The 15,876-nt window shown below is 36.9% G+C and overlaps 1 long non-coding RNA gene across 1 annotated transcript; it reads left to right on the top strand.

The window, feature by feature from the left end:
* The first annotated feature begins 13,275 nt into the window (after nucleotides 1-13,275).
* LOC110904088 lies at nucleotides 13,276-15,263 on the top strand. The gene is made up of 3 exons (XR_004887189.1): nucleotides 13,276-13,704; nucleotides 13,795-14,026; nucleotides 14,343-15,263. It is a non-coding gene; the product is annotated as an uncharacterized LOC110904088 (long non-coding RNA).
* The last annotated feature ends 613 nt before the right edge of the window (nucleotides 15,264-15,876 follow it).

Below are 15,876 nucleotides of genomic sequence, written 5' to 3'. Positions count from 1 at the left end.
CTAATTTACTAGTAAAAGAATAACTTTATTTGCATTATGATAGATCAAAATGATATTTTCTATAATAGTTGGGTTCCATTTTGAAAGCTCTTAAAATTCTTTGGGTGATTATAGTAAAATTTGCATTAGGGTAACCCCACACTTCTTATTTAAACTAACACAATACCATTTTCATTAAAATCACTTAAATACCGCCGCACCCTTTCTTCTCTCGTTCATCCACATCCTGGCCCCAAAGATGGCATCTCTTTTTCGGTGCAAATGTAAGAGCGTTTATTTATTTCACTTTTATCTAATTTGATTTGCCTCATAATCTTTCTATACATTTTTAAAAATCACTGCTTGTTTTCAAAAGTACCAATTTGAGAATTTTGGTTTAATTAATTGTATGAACATGTATGCTTTGATTTTGTTGTTGTTGATGTAACATATATGCATATAACTCTGATCAGTTTGAAAATTAAAAAAATTCATTACCAAAAACTTTTTTATAATTTTTATTTTTGTACAAGCATGTTCTAGAATGGATCTATAAACAAATGAAAAAGAATTTGTAAAACATATTTTTTTTGTTCCTTATTTGACATGTTGTTATGAGGATTTTTTTGTTCCTTATTTAACTTGTCGTTATGAGGAATTTTGTGTTTTTTTGTTTGTTTTGTTGGTTATAAATGTTAGGTTTGATGTTATTCACCGATCTTACATTACTTTCACATGTACTTATAAAAATTTTATGTTTTTTGCTTGTTTTGTTGGTTATAAATGTTAGGTTTGGTGTTATTCACCGATCTCACATCACAAACCGGTCTGGCTAATCATTTTGGAGTAAACTATAGCATGTTGATTGTTCATGGCGTTTCAAGGACTCAATTGAGAAAGGTAAAATCCAAAACCATTCAAACTACTTGAGAAAGTTAAAGGCGAAATTGCAAAAAAAAAGGAAGAAAGAAAAGCGTAGTCAAGCCATGTTGTAAAACTAAAATTAAAAAATATAGTTTTAAATAATGTTATATGGATTAAAACAAAATTATAATATTAATGTGTGATTTTTAGTTAATAATGTTGATCTATATATATTACCACCTAAAGCCTTTTGACATGTAAAATTGTATTATATCTATAATACTATATAAGCAAATGTGATGGACAAGATTGTAATTTAGCATGCTTACAACACACCCATCTTCTTCACCTCCAAAATGCACAAAATCCCCCGTTGTTCGCATCGTTGGCAGCCGAATCTACGATCCCAAATATGGCAAAACTTGTCATCAGGTATGAATAACTTTATTCAAACACATTGTGTTATGTGTATGTGTATGTGTATGTGTGTGTGTTTTTTTTTTTTGATAATGGTCGGTGTGTTGGTTGAATGGAGAGGTTGAATTATGTGTGTTTTTTGTGTCAGCGTCAACAAAAGAGACCATGGATTTTGTGGTGACGTGTACTAATGAAAGTGGGAACAAGAAGTGTCCGCTTAATGTGTATCGAGCTTGTTCGTTAAACAGGTGATTTTGTTTGTTGATTAATTTTGTTTGTTAATTGATTATTATGTTGTTGGTAGTGATTGTATGATGGGATCTGAAAATTGAGGGAATTAGGGTTTGGGTTTTATTAGTTAAAAAATTAAAATTAAAATAAAATAATAATAATAATAATAATAATAATAATATTTTTTTTTGGGTTAGATATGGAGAGAATGCTAAAGAGGTTGCAGCATCTAGTGAGTGGAAGTGCCCAAGGTGTAGAGGCATTTGTAATTGTAGTTCTCGCATGTAAGTGTCTTTCTTGAATCTTGATCATATATTTATGTTTTTTAAGATCTAATTCCCAAAAAAGGTGTAATTTTGATTTTGACAAATAGGTTATGGTTAAAGACTCAAGTTTTGCTGTAAATTTGGTACTATGTAACCTATTGTTATGCAAAAAGATTCATACCAATTTTGTGTTCAGGAAGTACTGTGTTGACACAATAAGTCAAACCATAGCGCTTCTTTAAGATTGTTGCATAATATGATGCTATTTCGGGTTTGTTGTTTTGTATAGATATTCAACATTTTTGAAAAGTTTAGTTAAACGATATAGTGAAAAGACGGTGAAAAGACGGTTTTACTACTTTATGTTAAAGAAATTTGAAAATGAGGGTGTTGTAGGAAGAAGAGAGGATTTGGTCCGACGGGGATTCTTATTCATACGACAAAGAAAGTGGGGTTTGCGTCGGTTTCCAATCTTTAAAACATGACGGGATTGGTCAAGACTGAAGTTGTTAAGCGTGGTGCTCGAAAAAAGAGACGTGCTGATGATAAGGTACAAATCTTTACATTGATGCCCCCAAACACATGCGCTTCAATGCATGCACACACACACAAAGAGAGAAGAATTGTGAGGTCTCACATGGGTTATTTGAAAATGTACTTGTAGGAGACTGGAGATGAGGCCGAAAGAAGATGGTGAAAGTGAGGTAAATGTCATTTTTTGGTTATTTTATCGACGCCAAATGCTTGTTCATACCGTTTTAGTCATATTACGACTCTAATTTTTGTTGTTTTCTCTTTTCTTTTGCTAACGGTACCGTATTTGATCAAAATTGGTGTTGTTCTTTACGGTACTGACATAAGTCTTTATGCTTATCAAACGACATAAAACACGGATTGGTATTCTTTTAGACCTATCGGATCGGTAATATAGATATACAACTTATATATGATTTATTTATCGTTTTAAGGTTTGAATTATATTTCCGCCCCATATTGTCGGTTAGAATTATAGAAAGAATCTGTTTATCGCACCGCAACGCGCGTGTGTTTACCACTAGTAAAAAGTAGAAGATAATTCAAATTTTAATTTTATTTTTATTTTTCGTATGTGTTTAGATTTTCTAAGTTTGCTTGTCATATGCCAGGTAGATCTCAAACGTCTCAATGAAACCCGTGATTGGTGTTGTGTGAGGTAAACGCACACCTATTGTTGTTTTCAAGTTTGATAACTGTAAAGTCGTCTTTTACACGGATGCATACTAAATAAAAAGTAAATCCTAGGATTGGACCCTAAAATTTTTTAGATCCTCATTTTGAAATATCATGTATTTATATAAATATAATAATGGATATTTATATATGCAATTGGTTTAATTTACCTACACACAACACTTGGAGTATGGTTTTTCTTCTGGATAACAATTGAAGCTTTTAATTCTATTGAATTCAATATCATTTAGCTTTCTGGTCATATTTAAATACCATATTTTAAAATAAAATTATTGCACTTGAGATGAACACACAGAACCCTGATTTCAAATGTTTGATTGTATAATTATTCACTTTCATGTATCTTATTGATCCTTGAAGAATATATGGACTAAAAAAATAAATATGTGGCATTGCAACAGTGTGCTTAGCCATGGCCTTTGGAGCTTACAAAAATGGGACCATCGAGTTTAGCATGTGTCTTACACCAAACCAGTACTTTGTGGAGATGATTAACGTAAGTATTCAGTTTTCATGAATTATTTTTCAGTCGTATGTTGTTATTGATCATTGTTAATTGTTATATTAGGTGGAGCAACCATCCAAAGACAATGACAGACCAATACCATATGGGTATAACAAGCAACCACCTCTAGATATAAGTAGTTGGAACGGGTCCGTGTGAGCTACATCTTGAGTTAACAAGACCTCTATCACCTTGACCAACTAATGTTAAGGTTTCATATGATAGTGATGATCTATATATATTATCACCTGTAGCCTTTCGACATGTACATTTTGTTTTATATTAGGTGGAGCAACCATCCAAAAACAATGACAGACCAATACCATATAGGTTTTAAAAGCAACCACATTCAGATATAAGTAGTTGGAATGGGTCCGTGTGAGTTGCATCTTGAGTAAACAGGACCTCCACCACCTTGCCCAGTAAATGTCAAGTTTTTCAAGATGATAATGATGATCTTTATATAGTATTACCTATAAACTTTGGACATGTACATTTTCTTTTACATAATGAAATAGAAAATGATTCACATTCTGTATTTGTTTTAATAATTTGGTAAGTATTTTGATTATTTAAGTGTACTTATCTTATGTTAGGCTAACGGCATAGAGGACTCTAATTATTGTTGTAAAGTTAAGTGAACACACACTTGATATTGCTTCCTATTAAAATTCCATAATTAAACAAGTCATAATTAAAATGTCACATATTTCATATAAGATCAAATATCCAAATAAAATACATAAGGTTTGTCTTTATTAATTACTAAGGAAAGGGCTCCCATGTGATCTTGATCGAGTACTGTCTTTAGTTGTCACTACATGTATCATGTGTAAAAAGGTTTTGGGATTAACTTAGTTTGCATTATTTAATAAAATAAACATGCAAGTACATGTGTACACATATATAATGAATAAAAAGATAATGAATCATTGATAAAATAAACCAAAACCAAATTCTTGTGTCCCACACCCGCAAGGGCGTGACTAAATGAGTTGGCGGAAAAACATCCCATAGTAATGAAAAAGGTCAGCCCAGGAAAGAAAGTGTGAGGCGATACCATATTCCATACTCATGAGGAAAGATCAGTCGTGGATCCACAATATGCTTGCTTGATTGAATTCAATAACCGAGTGAACACATAACCAACTAATACATGAACTACACACCGATATTGCATGCTTGATAATGATTAAAAATGAATAAAAAATTGGTGACAAAATGATATACCAAAAAAGTTAATGTAAAAAAGGGGAATATAATTTACTCACTGTTTGTGAAGATTGGATCCACTTAGGGCTGTAAACAAACCGAACGTTCAGCGAACAGTTCAGCGAACAGTTCAGCGAACAGTTCGTGAACCGTTCGGCGGGAAGTTCGTTTGTGTTCGTTCGATTAGCTTAACGTACGAACACGAACAAAAACTTTCATTCGGTTAACTTAGCGAACGAATACGAACATAGGTCTCGTTCGTTCAACTACGTTCGTGAACGTTCGGTAATATGTTCGGTTACGTTCGTTCATGTTCATTTGTTTATATTAAAAAAACAATAAATAATAAATCTTTTATCTAAACATATTGAAAACTTAAAACCATATTTTTTTCTAAGTTAGCTAAAATTTGGACATTCTAAGACTTTTTTTGGGGATAATTATGTCTAAGTTAGTTAAACTTGATTCATCGTTGTTTGGTGGTGTAGTAGACTTCTTGTGTTTTGATTTATCATTTTATGGTTGTATTTAACTACTTATATCAAATGTTTAAGGATAACAATGTTTTTATGTTTTATTTTCAAGTTAAATGTTCGTTTGCGTTCGTTTTTATTTGCTTTCATTCGTTTGTGTTCGAGACCGGTGTTCACGAACTATTCATGAACAACTTAATTTGCTTAACGAACGAACACTAACACAAACTTATGTTTGGTATGCGTTCATGAACAGTTCTCGAACATGTTAATTTCCTTAACGAACGAACACGAACATGGCCTTGTTCGTGTTCATTCGGTTCGTTTACAGCCCTAGATCCACTAAATATACAATCACACGATTTGTGAAATTCGACAAGATATTTATCGTAAAACTTAATTTAACAAACCCTAAAGATTTATAAAATAAATAACAACCAACAAGTCTACAAAATTGGGTTCTCCTATTTGGGGACTTAAAATACCCAAGTAAATATTCAGAAAAAGAAAAATACCGAAAAACAAATTTTTTTTATTAAATAAACCAATTATATTGTAAATACTTACAAAAATAATAATTTAACAGGCTAATCATTCAATAAATACCAAAACTATTTCAAATTATTAGAAATTCATTTAATGGAATAACTTAACTGATTTTAGGTTTAATATGTATTTATATTTAAAATAATTAAATTTATAAAAAATATATTTATTACGTAAATTTATAAGATCAATTAATTGCAAATAATTACCAAAAATTACATCCCATTTCCTGACATATTTCCTTTCAGCAAGTCTCCAAACAAAAATGGAAAACAATTGAATTTCTTTAACAATTTAAGAATATTTATATATTCTGTAAAAAAAAAATTAGTAACAATGTTCAAAATATTTATATTGATTTATTTTATTTTTTTACTGATATTTATATTGATTTATTTTATTTTTTTAACTGATTTTCTATATGATAAAATTCATGAATTATGAACGTATAAGATTATAATATTATTACATTTTTTAATCGTGTGATAAGGATTACATAGAAATTTATGATTTACTTTTTATATATTCACCAGTGTAATATAGGGGTTTATAATACTTACAAGTTAAAACGATAGTTAATCTAGATTTTTTTAATCCTTTGGAATACACGGATTTATAAGCTAGTGTCCTTAATATTTTAATTTACCTCTTGTATTAAACAAGATTTGACTAAAGTGCCCTCATGTAAGGGAAAAGTACCTGGATTTTAACGAATAACACGGATGGAGTTAATTTTAGGGGCTAAAAAAGTAAGGAAAATGGCATCCGGGGTTGAACTATCATAAAATTACTTTTTGAGCTAATACAGTTAAAGTAAATTAACCACATGTGCCAAAACGTAATTTACTTTTTTGGTTAAAAGGGTAAAAATAAATCCAAATTTTTCCCTGTTAATGTGCAAGACACGTGACCGAACTTTGCATGCAAAATTAACGGACGTTAAACAAGAAGACATAAGCTATCACAACCTATGAACATAAAGGATCAACTTTGTTGGTTCGTTATATTTTGGATGAAAAGTGAAATTCACAATATACCTAAAGGTCGAAAACTCTAATTTGCTAGTAAAAGAATAAGTTTATTTGCTTTATGATACACCAAAATGATATTTTATATAATAGTTGGGTTCCATTTTGAAAGCTCTTAAAACTGTTAGGGTGATTATAGCAAAATTTGCATTAGGGTAACCCCACACTTCTTACATTCTTCTAAACCTTCATGAAGTATGTTTTGTGATGTCATTTGTCTTGCCACTCGAATTTGAGGAACCTTTTAGCACGGGTTGGGAGGAGCTCAGATGAACATGCAAATTTAATTGTTATTATGGGTGCACACATAATAATAATGTGGGGTCCATGCGAGTCCCAGTGAGACTTAACGAGTGTGAAAGGGGTTCCGCTCTATTGTCTGATGTAAACCTAGTAGTCGGTAGAAGTCGTTGTGAGGTTTAACTCCTACCTTATCTCGACCCTTAACCTTTTCCCTTTTTCTTATATAGAATCATGAGTGGACGAGGCCATGGACATGGTCACATTGCGATGACTCAGGCCGAGTTAACAAACTTGATTAGCACACGCGTAGCTGAGTCTTTGGCAGCCTATCCAGCTGGTACGAAATGTGCCAAATACTCTTTATTCTTGTGTCACGTACACAACTCTTACCCGTGTGCTGTATTTTCTCTCGTCCTTAGGTCAGCAAGCGAATCAGAATCAAAACAATCCGCCTGCTTGCACGTTTAAGACGTTCATGGATTGTAAGCCACAGACATTCAGTAGGACTGAAGGGGCTGTGGGGCTAATTCGATGGTTCGAGAAAGCTGAGTCAGTGTTCGCTATGTGTAACGGTCCCGTGGGGGACCGGGTGAAGTATGCTACTGGCACATTGGAGGATAGTGCCTTAACCTGGTGGAATGCCTAAGTGTAGATGTTGGGCATCGAGATGGCTAATGCAACTACGTGGGACGATTTCAAGGAGTTGATGCGAGAGGAGTACTGTCCTCGTGATGAGATTCAGAAACTTGAGAATGAATACTACAATCTGAAGATGGAGGGGTCCGAGATCGAGGCTTACACGAAATGTTCTCATTAGCTAGCAAACATGTGCCCTAACTTGTCTGGACCCCCACCTCGAAGAATTGAACTGGTCACTGCTGCAAATCTTAACAACCTGCCTCAGATCATTCGTTTAGCACACAAGATTACCGACCAAGAGGTCGAGCGTGGTTCGCTACCGCCTCGTGTTTCTGCTACCCCTACTGCTACAGCTACCATACCTGCTAGTGATAACAAGCATAAATGGAACAATGCTGACAAAGCGACCAATGCAAGCCAATCGCAGAAAAGGCCTGACAACAGCAATAATCTTAGTTTCAGTCAGCCGTCCTCAGTAAACCAAGGCCAGAGCAGCAATCCGAGCCAAGGCTCCTATGTTGGTAGGAAGCCAAAGTGCAACAAGTGTGGTTATCATCATCATGGACCGTGTGTCCGGGCTTGCCATAGGTGTGATAAGGTGGGCCATATGGCAAAAGACTGTAGAGCTCCATTCCCAAATCAGCAGCAGCAGCAGAATCAACAACATAATCAGCCGCATCAGCAACAGCAGAGGCAGCAGCCCCATCAGAACCAAGGCAAAATGAAGGGGTGTTTCCAATGTGGGGACGAGGTCACATTAAACGGGATTGCCCTCAGCTGAATCAGAACGCCAATGACAACAACAACCATCAGAATAACAATCACAATGCTAGGAATAACAATCATGGCAATAATGGGGGAAATGGTGCTCGTGGAAGGGTATTTACGATTGGAGCTGGTGATGCTAGGAACGACGGCAATGTCGTGACTGGTACGTTTTCTTTGAATAATCTCTTTGCTTCTGTATTATTTGATTCCGGTGCCAATTGGAGTTATGTGTCCTTAGAATTTAGTCAACGATTAGGGTTAACTCCAATACCTCTAGAAGCTAAGCATGTAGTAGAATTAGCAGATGGGAAGACGATTGAAGCTTCGCATGTCCTTTTTGGGTGTAAACTAGATCTTGTGGGTCAAGTGTTTGACATTGACCTCCTTCCTATTACCCTCGGTAGTTTTGACGTAGTGGTTGGTATGGACTGGTTGTCCTAACACCGTGCTGACATCCTTTGTAAAGAGAAAATCGTGCGTATTCCCCTCCCCAGTGGAGAATCTCTATCGGTTCAAGGGCATCGCAGTGGTGCGATGGTTGGTACCATCTCAGCTATGAAAGCTCAGAAGTGTCTACGAAAGGGGTATCCTGCTATTCTAGCACTTGTTACTAATACTCCGTCTGAAGAGAGGAGGATCGAAGACCTGCTAGTTGTTCGTGAATTTCCTGATGTGTTTCCTGAGGAACTTCCTGGTTTACCTCCTCACCGTCAAGTGGAATTTCTGAATGATCTTACACCAAGAGCGGCCCCAATTGCTCGCGCTCCTTATCGTCTTGCACCTAGGGAGTTGCAAGAGTTATCTAATCAACTTCAAGAACTGTTGGATAGAGGTTTCATCCGACCCAGTTCTTCGCCTTGGGGAGCCCCAGTTCTGTTTGTAAAGAAGAAAGACGGGCCCTTTCGTATGTGTATTGATTATCGGGAACTCAACAAGGTAACTGCCAAGAACCGCTATCCTTTACCACGCATCGACGATCAGTTTGACCAGTTGCAAGGGTCAAGTTTTTACTTGAAGATCGATTTAAGATCGGGCTATCATTAGATGAGAGTCCGAGATGAGGATGTCCCTAAAACGGCTTTTCAAACGCGGTATGGGCATTATGAGTTTCTGGTTATGCCGTTTGGACTGACGAACACCCCAGCGGTCTTCATGGACCTCATGAACCGTGTGTGCAAACTGTATCTTGACGATTTCATTATCGTGTTCATCGATGACATTCTGATCTACTCAAAGAGTAAGGAGGATCACGAGCGACACTTGCGACTTATCTTGGAGCTCCTGAAGAAGGAGCAACTCTACGTGAAATTCTCTAAGTGTGACTTCTGGATTCGGGAGGTACACTTCCTTGGCCACATTGTGAATGAATCGAGAATACACGTGGATCCTGCAAAGATTGATGCTATCAGAAGTTGGCGGCACCAAAGAATCCTTCAGAGGTGCGACAATTTCTTGGTCTCGCTGGGTATTATCGCATATTTATTAAAGACTTCTCGAAGATCGCTCAACCCCTCACTGCACTAACACAGAAGGGTGTTGTATACTTCTGGGGAACGAAGCAAGAAGACGCTTTCCAGTCGTTGAAACAAAAACTCTGCAGCGCACCGATCTTGTCTTTACAAGAAGGTACCTAGGATTTTGTGGTGTATTGTGATGCTTCTTTTCAAGGTCTCGGTTGTGTGCTACTGCAACGCGATAAGGTGATAGCTTACGCTTCTTGGCAGTTGAAGGTTCATGAGAAGAATTACACGACTCACGACTTGGAGTTGGGGGCCGTGGTATTTGCGCTCAAAATCTGCAGGCATTACTTATACGGTACTAAATGCACTATTTATACCGACCACAGGAGCCTTCAGCATATTTTTGATCAGTAGAACTCTTAAATGACTACGACTGTGCAATCAAATATCATCCAGGAAAGGCTAACGTAGTAGCTGATGCCCTTAGTCGAAAGGAGTCGAAACCCAAACGTGTCCGCGCCTTGCAGTTCACCATCCACTCTAACTTTCCTAACCAGATCCGTTCTACACAAACTGAAGTGTTGAAAGAGGAAAACATTGAAGCCGAATATTTGCGGGGCATGGAGAAATGACTTGTAAAGAGATCTGATGGTATTCTCTATTTCATGGAACGTGCATGGGTCCCTTTGTTTGGTAATCTTTGAGAGCTTGTGATGGACGAAGCGCAGAAGTCTCGATACTCTGTTCATCCGGGTTCAGATAAGATGTATCAGGACCTCAAAGTTTTGTACTGGTGGCCGAAAATGAAGGCTTACATCGCGACTTATGTGAGTAAGTGTCTGACTTGTGCTAAAGTTAAAGTGGAATATCAGAAACCATCAGGCCTACTTCAGCAACCAGAGATACCCATGTGGAAATGGGAGAAAATTGTGATGGATTTTGTCACATGATTGCCTAGAACTCAAAACGGAAACGATACCATATGGGTGATCGTTGATCGTCTCACAAAGTCAGCGCACTTTCTAGCAATCAAGGAAACGGATAAGTTCTCATAACTTGCCGCTGTTTATCTTAAAGAGGAGGTTTCTAGGCACGGGGTGCCAACCTCTGTCATCTCGGATCGTGACCCGTGTTTCATTTCAGATTTGTGGCAGTTGATGCACAAATCGTTTGGTTCACGTCTCGACATGAGCACTTCTTATCACCCACAGACGGATGGTCAGAGTGAACGAACCATCCAGACACTTGAAGACATGCTGCGAGCGTGCGTGATTGATTTTGGCAAGGGTCGGGAGAAACACTTGTCTTTGATAGAGTTTTCTTATAACAATCTATACTATCTATACTATATATAATATACATATCCAAAGGACTTCTTAAAGTCATTGAAATTTCCTTAAAACACTCCTAAAGCATAATGTACAAGTCTTTTAAGCACCAGAAAACTTCACTTTCCACTTATACCCTTCTACTAAAAAACAATAAAAACACGGGATATGGATTAGGGTTTCACCATTTCAAAACATTTCAAAATCGCCCGCTCCCTGCTCCCCCCTCTCTCTCTCTCTGGCGATTCCAGATCTGGATCTGGATCTAGGGTTTTCCTCCATGAAAATTTCACCTGATCTATGAAGATTCTGACCTCTCAGTTCTGATTTAGGGTATTTTTGGTGTTATTGCTACCTTCGTCAAGGGTAAGTGACGCCGTGTTTTGATTTTGAACACTATTTCTCATTCATTCAATGGATTTCACTTACATTTGTTTGTGTTGTGACATGGATCGTCTTTTTTTTGTAGGTCATGGTTTATGGAATGTGTCACGTTTCTTCAGAGATTCCAGTTGGAATCCTAGCCGAGATAATGGATGCTCTAGGGTTTATGAAGGTTTGATGAACTATTCTGCGTGTACCAGCGGTAATCTTTTGCATAAATTTGACGCCATTGTTGAGATTGTATGTATTTTGTTTCTTCAGTTTTTGGTTATTTTTTAATGTTTTTTACTTTAATTTTGTTTTGTAGAAACACAATGATCCTCTTTAAATGGCTTCCGGTAAGAGTAAGACGATTAGGGTTCCGGCGTGCTGGACTGCCATCTCTGTCAAAAAAGGTAACAATCATGTCTACCTATTTTGTTTGTTATTTGAGTCGATCTACCTTTTTTGTTTGTGTGTAATACTTTCAGATATGTGTTAGGTTCCTCAAAGATAGTGGTTGTGGGTGGAAGACGATGACACAAGCCTTGGTAATTTCAGATCTCTATTATTGTGTTATCTTGAAATAAACTGACCCAATAGTTGAAATGCAGAAAAAATGGAAGACACGGGAGAATGATGAAGATGATGAAAACATAAAAAAGTCATAGATGGTGTGTTTGGTGATGAACTGTGAGGAATGTGTGGCTTGTGAAAGCGAAAGTCATTGACTATCTGGCTTGCTGATGATTTTAAATTGCATTCCATAATAAGTAAGTTGGCATATGATAAATTATTAGTCTAATAATGTTGCTTTTTTATTATAATCAGCGTTTCAATAATCAATGAAAAATTTATCATACGATTCTTTGCATCTCAACCCAACCAGGCCCAACGTGTTATGACCCAGGGTTAAGTTCGTTCACTTGGACGTCTGTTATCGTCTGCTGGTTGAGGTGGAGGTGAATGGCGTCTGGCTTAGCATATATATGGTCATATTTTTATTTATGCTTTCATAATTAGTTCGGACATCTGATTGTGACTATATTTTAAGTAGACATTGATATGTCAGATTTTTTTCAGATTTGTGTGAATGAAGAAAGATGGAAGGAATGCTACAAACAACTGGTGAGTGCTACAACGATTTCCCAGCATCTTGTATATTTTTTTGTGAAAAAAAGCCTACGTAAAAACTATTTTTTATATTTCTGATTGTAGGAACAACACCTATTGGAGGCTACGATGCAAAGCAAAATTTGCGTCCATGAAAGGGGGTGGACTGAACAAGTATGCGATGGGCATGTGGCATGCCGCATGCAACTCCTGATACTAATGATAAATAAAAAACCACCGGAGCTTGCAGCAACAACCGATCTTGACATTTCATTCGAAAACCGTATCATTGGAAAAACTGGTGTGCAAAATGACTTAGCAAAGGGATCTGCATTCTTCACATGCTCATATGCAATTGGTATGTACTAATATTTTTAAAATTTGATAACTTGAGACCCTAGGATGTAACAAGTGTCTGTGAAAGAAATGTTGGAAGTCCAACTAATTGATTTTTTTTTCTTTTTATGAAAATACAGCCAACAACTGGAAAAGCAATACATGTGGATACTGTTGTTTGGTGAGGGACTCTCAACCACATGCCTACCACAAATCCTTGATTCTCATACTTTTATTGAGAGGTGAATGGACAATGCTACCCAACCGTGACCCATCTTGACCCGTTATCTGATCCGAGCCCAAATCACATAGCTAACTTTTTTTAGAACAAATTGTATAGCAGAGATCTCCATCTCCATATCCTGAATCTGTTCAAGGAGATGATGCTATTGGTGGTTTAGATTTTCATGCAAGAGGTGGTAGCAGCGAGTCGGCTCTGGGAAGAGAGGTGTTGTAATGGATTTGAGGAAGTCGAGTAGGTTCAAGGAGCTTTTACCCCATCTAAAGCTTGCATGTGTTATATCTTTTCTAGCATTATCTTCGTTTATGCTTAGTGTTTCAATATTGTCATATACTTCTATGTGTGAATATTTATTTACTGTCACTATAGGCCCAACATCATTCACCTCTGTAATTGAGAAGGCTATGACAATTGTTGAAGAAACTGGTGGGCAATGTCATGTGTTGGTTATAATCGCTGATGGTCAGATAATATTTTATATTTCTCTTGTTTCATAGTTAAATTTTGATTCTTTGAAATTGTCAGGAATTCAATATTTTGTGAATTATATAGGTAACAAGAAGTGTGGATACTGGGCGTGGTCTATTGAGTCCACAAGAACAGAAAACCATAGATGCTATAGTTGAAGCACGGTGCTTTTCTGCAACTTTGGTAAGTTTATAAAATATTTTTTTTATAGTTTTTTCCATTATCAATTGTATTAGTTGGAGTTGGTGATGGGCCGTGGGACACAATGAATGAATTCGATGATAATATCCCTTCTCGGAGCTTTGACAATTTCCAGGTTTACAATAATTGCTGATTTCAATATTATTTATAGATGTGGCAATTTCCACCTATTTATAAATGTATGGAAAAAGAGAACGGTTTAATAAGTTGAAAGTCATGAGTAGAGACGCCCAAAACGAAATTCAAATTCAAGAGGCTTTTCTTTTGTTAGAAGATTCTAACAAAACTCCATTATTAGGGTTGGGACCAGCAACAAAAGTTCCACTTATAAAAAAAGGGAGTAAAGTTCCAAGCTAATATTTATGATACTTGTGAGATATTTCTAACTGTAAACTTGTGTTCTCATGTTATTTCTTTTTATCTTATGTAAGTTTGTGAATTTCACGGAAATCATGACCAAAAATGTGCCACCAATCCGAAAGGAGAGAGAGTTTGCTCTTGCAGCACTAATGGAAGTTCCTACTCAATATAAAGCAACCTAAGTGATATGTTTCCCGCCGCATCGCGCGGGTAAACGACTAGTAGTTACCATACCAGTATCCAGGCAGCTCCATTCGAAGCATTGTACGGATGAAAATGTCGTTCACCTCTCTGTTGGGCTGAGGTGGGTGATAGCCAGATCACAGGTCCGGAGCTTGTACTCGAGACGTCAGAAAAGATTGTTCAGATTAAGAATCGTATGGCGGCAGCGCGCGACCGTCAGAAAAGCTACGCTGACAAGCGTAGGAAACCTTTGGAGTTCGCGGTGGGCGATCGTGTCATGTTGAAAGTCTCACCCTGGAAGGGTGTGGTGCGGTTTAGAAAACGCGGAAAGCTTAATCCACGTTATGTAGGGCCTTTTAAAATTTTGGAACGAATTGGTAAAGTGGCATACAACCTCGAGTTACCCGCTGAGTTGGGTAACGTTCATGATGTTTTCCACGTGTCGCAACTAAAGAAGTGTTTGTCCGATGAAAATTGACGACAAGTTGCAGTTTGTCGAAGAACCTATCGAAATTATGGACCAAGAAGTTAAGGTCCACAAGCATAGTCGAATTCCGATCATGAGAGTTCGTTGGAACTCAAGACGTGGACCGGAGTTCACATGGGAACGCGAAGATCAGATGAAGCTCAAGTATCCTCATTTATTCCCAGCTGACCAAACTAATCCTGTTACAACTGGCGAATTTCGGGACGAAATTCCCTTTCAAGTTGGGGATGATGTGGCACCTAGGGAAGATCCACAGTCATCCTGACCTAACTACGTGTCGTTTTGGATTGCTTATCAAATTTCGGGACGAAATTTCTTTCAAGTTGGGGATGATATGACAACCCGAGATTTCAAGCTCTTGCCCATACACAATTACTGTTTCACAACTCTGTTTTGATAACTGATTTATGTTGCATGTTTGATAAATGATTACTATGTTGTTATGTATAGTTGTATTGTGCATGTTTTATAACTAAGACTCTTCATTATAAACCCTCGACGAAGATAGTTCTTCGTCGACATCAAACCCGACGAAGTACCGATCCTTCATCATTGCTATACTCAACGAAACTTAGAACCTTCGTCATCACCCTACACGACGAAGAAGGTCCTTCGTCAAGACCTTCGGCCAAGGCCCACTTGTGGCCCATAACTTTCAGATTGTATAACCTCTCATAATCTTAACCGTAAACACAAAACCCTACTGTTCTCTCTCTGTTAGACGACAGCCATTCTCTTTGGTTTAGAGTCTTCAATTAATCTTTCCTTGTGCACAAACCATTGTACAGTTAGTAACACTCTCATGATTTGAATAAACATCCATGTGATCCTTGTTCATATGTACTTGAGTTGTTATTGTGGTGAAGGAGAATGAATGCACGATCTAATGTTTAGTTGGTAATCCAATATGAATGATGATTAATATCTAGAGTTGC

This window comes from Helianthus annuus, chromosome 2, assembly GCF_002127325.2.
Source record: "Helianthus annuus cultivar XRQ/B chromosome 2, HanXRQr2.0-SUNRISE, whole genome shotgun sequence".
Classification (NCBI taxonomy): Eukaryota; Viridiplantae; Streptophyta; class Magnoliopsida; order Asterales; family Asteraceae; genus Helianthus; species Helianthus annuus.
Note: the sequence above shows the minus strand (reverse complement) of the source record. Positions and strands in the feature narration are given on the sequence as shown.